Consider the following 6,296-nt stretch of genomic DNA (forward strand, 5'->3'; position numbering starts at 1 on the left):
AATGGCAGTATTTTATCTTATGGCAGAGTAGTGCTCCATTGTGTGTGTGTGTGTGTGTGTGTGTGTGTGTGTGTGTGTATACATATATATATATATATATATATATATATATATATATATATATATACATATATATATATGTATATATATATATACATATATATATATATGTATATATATATATATATATATATACATATATATATATATATATATATATATATGTATCACATCTCCTTTATCCGATGATCTATCGAAGGACACTTTGGCTGTTTCCATGTCTTGGTCACGTAAATAATGCTGCAATGAACATCGGAGTAAATATATCTTTGCAGATAAATGTTTTCAGATTTTTTTGGGTAGATACCTAGGAGATGGATTGCTGGGTCATATGGTAATTCTATTCTTAATTTTTTGAGGAAACTTTATACTGTTTTCCATAGTGGCTATACCAATTTACATCACCCCCAACAGTGTATGAGAGTTCCTTTTGCTCTACAGCCTCTCCAACACTTGTAATTTGTCTTGTTAATGATAACTATTCCAACAGGTATGAGGTGATATCTCATTGTGATTTTGATTTGCATTTCCTTAATGGCTAGAGAATTTGAGCATTTTTTTAAATGTATCTATTGGTCATTTGTATAAGGTTGGACAAAAGTTCAAGAACTTATCCTAGAAAAACTGCTACATACCTCATTGCTGAATATCACTATGGTCACCTTCAAAATACTTCCCTTGGGAAACTACGCACTGACACCAGTGCCTAGTCCACTCTTCAAAACAATTTTGGAACTCTTTTTCTAGATTGGTCATCAGAGCTTTCATCGTATTGCCCTTGATGTCCTGAATGGCATCAAAATTTCTTCTTTTCAATATTTCCTTTATCTTCGGATAAAGACAGAAATTACTGGGGGGTCAGATCAGGTGAGTAGGGAGGATGTTCCAATACAGTTATTTGTTTACTGGCTAAAAACTCCCTCATAGATAGTGCTGTGTGAGCTTTTGCTTTGAGTGATGCAAGAACCATGAATTGTTGGTGAAAAGTTCAGGTCGTCTAACTTTTTTTTTTTTTTCTAACTTTTTCATGCAGCCTTTTCAGCACTTCCAAGTAGTAAACTGGGTTAACTGTTTGTCCAGTTGGTATAAATTCATAATGAATAATCCCTCTGATATCAAAAAAGGTTACCAACATCGTTGTCACAGTTCTTGCAGTTAATTGTCAGACTTTGTATGACTTCTTGGGAGAAGTTTCTGTTCAGTTGGATTGTTTGTCTTTTTGTTGTTGAATTGTATGAGATCCATATGTATTTTCGATATTAGCCTCTTATTGGAAGCGTTTGTTTACAAATATCTTTTCCCATTCAGTTGTTTGCCTCCTTGTTTTGTTGATGTTTCTTTTGCTCAGCAGAAGCTTTCTAGTTTGATATATAGTCATTTATTTCAGCTTTTACTTCCTTGCCTTTGTGGTCAAATTCATAAAATCCTCTTTGAACCCGAGGTTTATAAGTTTAGTACCTATTTTTTCTTCTATGCAGTTTATTGTTTCAGTTCTTATGTTTAGGTCTTTGATCGATTTTGAGTTAATTTTGATACATGGTGACAGATAGCAGTCCCGTTTTATTCTTTTGCAAGTGGCTTTCCCATTTCCCGAGCACCATTTATTGAAGAGGCTTTCTTCATTCTATGTTTTTGTCTCCTTTGTCGAAAATTATATGTCTATATTTATGTGGGTTTATTTCTGGGTTTTCAATTCTATTTCATTTATCTGTGTGTCTGTTTTTCTGCCAATACCATGCTGTTTTGATTGTTGTTGCCCTGTAGTACAAGCTGAAGTCAAGGACTGTGATACCTTCAGCCTTATTCTTTTTTCTTAGTATTGCTTTGGCTTTTTGGGGTCATTTGTGATTCCATACAAGTCTGATTTTTCGATCTATTTCTTTAAAAAATGCCATTGGGATTTTGATGGGGATTGCATTAAGTATGGATATTGCTTTGGTGATTTTAACTATGTTGATTCTTCCAATACATGAACACAGAATGTCTTTTGATTTCTTTTTGTCTTCTTCAAATTAAAAAAACACACATATCTTATAGTTTTCTAGTATATTTGTCCTTCATATCCTTTGTTGTTTATTATTATTATTCTTTTTGTTGCAATTGCAAAAGGAATTGTTATTTTTGTATTTCTTTTTCTGAGAGTTAGTATATAAGAGGGCTGTGGATTTTTGTACAGTGATTTTGTAGCTGGCAACTTTAGTGTGTTCATTTATTGTTTCTAATAGTTTTTTGGTGGAGTCTTTAGGGTTTTCTATAGAAAGGATCACGTCATTTTCAAAAAGTGACAATTTAACTTCTTCATTCCCAATTCGAATGCCTTTTATTTCTTTCTCTTGCTTGATTGCTCTGGCTAGGACTTCTAGTACTATGTTGAATAACAATGGTAATAGGGGGCAACATTGTCTTATTCCTGAACGTAGAGCAAAAGTCTTTAGTTTTTCATTGTTAATTATGATATTAGCTGAGGGTTTGTCATATATAGTCTGTAGTATGTTAAGATATTTTAATTCTGTACCCATTTTATTGTTTTAATCATAAATCAGTGTTGTGTTTTGTCAAATGCTTTTTCTGTATCTATTGATATAATCATATGGTTTTTATCTTTTATTTGGTTTATGTGATGTATCACTCAGTGATTGATTTGTTGTATGTTAAACAGTTCTTGTGCCTTGGGATTAACCCCACTTGATCTTGATGTATAATCTTTTTAATGCATTGTTGCATTTGATTTGCTGGAATTTTGTTTAGGATTTTTGCATCTGTATTCATCAGAGATATAGGTCTGTCATTTTGTGTGTATGTCATCCTTACCCAGTTTTGTTATCAGGGTAATGTTGGCCTCATAAAATGAGTTAGGAAGTATTGCCTCTTCTTTAATTTTTTGAGAGGACAGGTGTTAGATCGTCTTTGAATGTTTGGTAGAATTCACTAGTGAAGCCATTTGGATCCTGGACTTTTTCTTTTGGGAAGGTTTTGGATGACTTAATTTCCTTATTGTTGATTGGTCTATTTAGATTTTCTAGTTCTTCGTGATTCAGTCTAGGAAGGCTATTTGTTTCTAAGAATTTGTCCATATGTAAGTATTATCTTTATTAAAATTTCCCTCTTTGAATCATTTGGAGTGAATTTTGTTATCCATAGGTAAACTGAGTTATATTGAGTTGGAATAGTCACTTTAGTGTGATTAACAATTTATGCACCACTAAATTGTCCATCATGTTAAAAGAGGGCTCAAAGCTTATTAGGCCCATTTTGCATAATGGGAAAACGATTCCATATATGGTTTGTAAGCATAACCTATTTAAGAAGTAACCTGCAAGTTCAAATTTTTTAGTTCATCTAGGACATGAATAGTATCGAGTATATGTCCAGGCTGAATTACAAGGTACACATTGACACTCATTATGACTCAGAAATGTGACTTCATGTGCTCTGTGACAGACAGAAATTCTAGACTGATGTCAGCATCATGGCAGAATAGACGACCTTTTTATATTTTCCCTTAAATCTACAATGTGTTGGTCATCTGTAACCTAACCAAGGTTCCTCTCCTCAGCATGCCAGGACACCTGAGGAATCCATTCATTGGTGGATCTGGAGGTGGGTGTATTGGAATGCAGAAGGAGACAGCATAGGGGAAGGATGGAGATGGTGTACACAATCCTGGTTCCATAGCTGCTACAGATAAGATGTGCTTGCAACCCCAGTGGAGGTTGGGGTGGAGGTGTCAGGGAGTGGTCAGAAGAGCACCAGCAGCTTTGGACCTGATTGCAGTGGTGCTCATATTACTTGAGATCCCAGAGATGTGTCTATAGCATTCTGGTCATAGTACAATGGTGCCAGAAGCCATAGGAAACCAGGTAGCTGGCTGGCAGGTTCACTAACCTAGCTACTCCCAACCTGCCACATTCGCATCACAGTGGTGTGCCTCGAGAAAAGGCAACTCTAACACAGTGAGGGCATCCATGACATCGGATCCTGGTGTCAACTCCCATGACCACAACAAGCTACCTCCACACACTCCACAACCCCTGAGGCACAAGAAGTGCCGATAAGAGAAAAATCAAAAGGGTACCTAAATAAGAAAGATCTTTGCTTCTTCAAATGTGCCAGCAGAGAAACAACCCATCCAGGTAACAACTAACCAAGGTAACATGGTAATACAGAAAGAAAACGACTGTTCTCCAGAAATTCACTAGAGAAGCCATTTAGTCCTGGACTTTTGCTTTTGGGACAGTTTTGGATGACTGATTCAATTTCCATACTGTTGATCAGTCTATTTAGATTTTCCAGTTCTTAGTGATTCAGTTTAGGAAGGTTAGATGTTTTTAAGAACTTGTCCATATGTAAGTATTACCTTTATTAAAATTTTCCTATTTGAATCATTTGGAGGGAATTATAATCTCAAAGTCATGGAAGATTATAATCTAAATGATGGAAAATTTAATATAGCAATCATTAATGTTACTGTACACCTGGAATTTTTATAATGTTTATTACCAATGTTACCTCAATAAAAAATAAATTAAAAATCTAGGATTTTGGAGTGAAACCTCACTATATTTTCCTGACTACTCTTCTGTATTTGAGAAACAGCTCTTGGGTTTGGTAGACATCGAGCTCTGATAGACATTGAATGAATGAGATGAAGATTACTAAGGTACCACTTAATACTCTGATATCTAACAGTAAGTTAGTGAAAAGGTGAAACAAACAAACGAAAAACCCCAGATCATTACACTGATTCCGAGTGAATAAAGATTTAGGTCATACAACCAATTAAAGAATCCTAAACACTGGAGGAGCTTCCAAGTATAAAGGACACATGTAATGTTATGGGGGAAAAGTTAAATGATCCACTTCAGCCTGCTGAGCAGCTCTAGGAGCTGGGACTGTAAAGCCTGCACAAAAGTGCCCTGGCTGATAAGCTCTGCTTTGAGATGAGAGTTATGGATGAGAATTTCCTCATCTGAACAACTATAATAAGAATGACTGCTAAGGGAATTCCATTCTCAGTCTTTTTCATCCTGATATTTGCTCCATGGACTCTGGTTAATGCCGTTTGTATCACCCAGGAGTTTTCGCAGCTGAGTTTACTGAGATTCAGCTGGAGGAGAGGCTTACAGATAATCAGAGCAAGAGGAAAGAAATCTGGTAATATCTTTCCTACTACTTCTCTGTTTTGGCCTTATTTCTCTGGTAGTAACTGTGTCACTATGACCCTGTGTCTCCGATGAGACTAGTTTTTCTGGGGTTTAATAATAATATTGTTTCTCCCTGTCCTTTCCACACTGGAATGATAGAGTTTCTTTTGGACACTCATCATCCCTTGTTTATTCCCTTGGCTATGCCAACATTTCTGAGAGTAGTCACTAATGTTGCTATAGTTTAATTATTTTGAATTAATTCTGTTTCCTATTGGGACAATAATATTATAGATATGCAAACCTTAATTTCTCTTAACATATGATATTATCTAGTCCCATGGTAGAATATATTAAGGCTACATAGTATGGATATACAATTTTATATTTTTAGAATAGAGTGCCTTTCTAAATTTTAGACTTGGTTTATCTGCTTGGACTTCTAATAGACATACAAAACTTAGTGCATAGCAAAAGGAGCTCTTTTTATACCTTTTGTAGCAGACTGTTAATTTGTTGGCAAGTATAGACAGTACTACAAGGCCGACTTATGTCTGATTATAACTTCATTCAACAGGGAAGAAGTATGAACGGCAGCTATTGAGGGGCAGCAAATGTTCTATGCCAGGATGGCCAGTGTCAGAGTCCAGAGGATGCATGAATGTATGCAGGGCACAGCTCTAGGGATGGCAGGCCACCCCTCACCAGATCTCAGCCATTTGCTGCATTCTGTTTGCAGTGAACAGACTTACCTTAAAGCAAATATAAATAGCTTTCCAGGATACAACACAATTGTAAAAGTCAAAACACGTAAATATGAAGTACTTAAATATTTTCTTTACACATTACATAAGTAATTTTCAGTATTCAAAAAATTTTTGCAGCAATCTATTGGCACTTTTAGTCACCTGACATTCAAGAAATAATACTTATATTTTCTCATTATATAGGTATTTAAAATTGGAAAGTAGTTTATAAATATGCCATATTAAAATATATAGGAATTTTAAAGTATTTACTAAGTCCATGGAGTCCATTTATCTTTCCTATCAACTATGGAAAATAAAACATCAAGTAGATATATGATTGAGA

The sequence above is a fragment of the Rhinolophus sinicus genome, chromosome 1 (genome assembly GCF_057876585.1).
Source record: "Rhinolophus sinicus isolate RSI-liver-muscle chromosome 1, RSI-T2T, whole genome shotgun sequence".
NCBI lineage: Eukaryota > Metazoa > Chordata > Mammalia > Chiroptera > Rhinolophidae > Rhinolophus > Rhinolophus sinicus.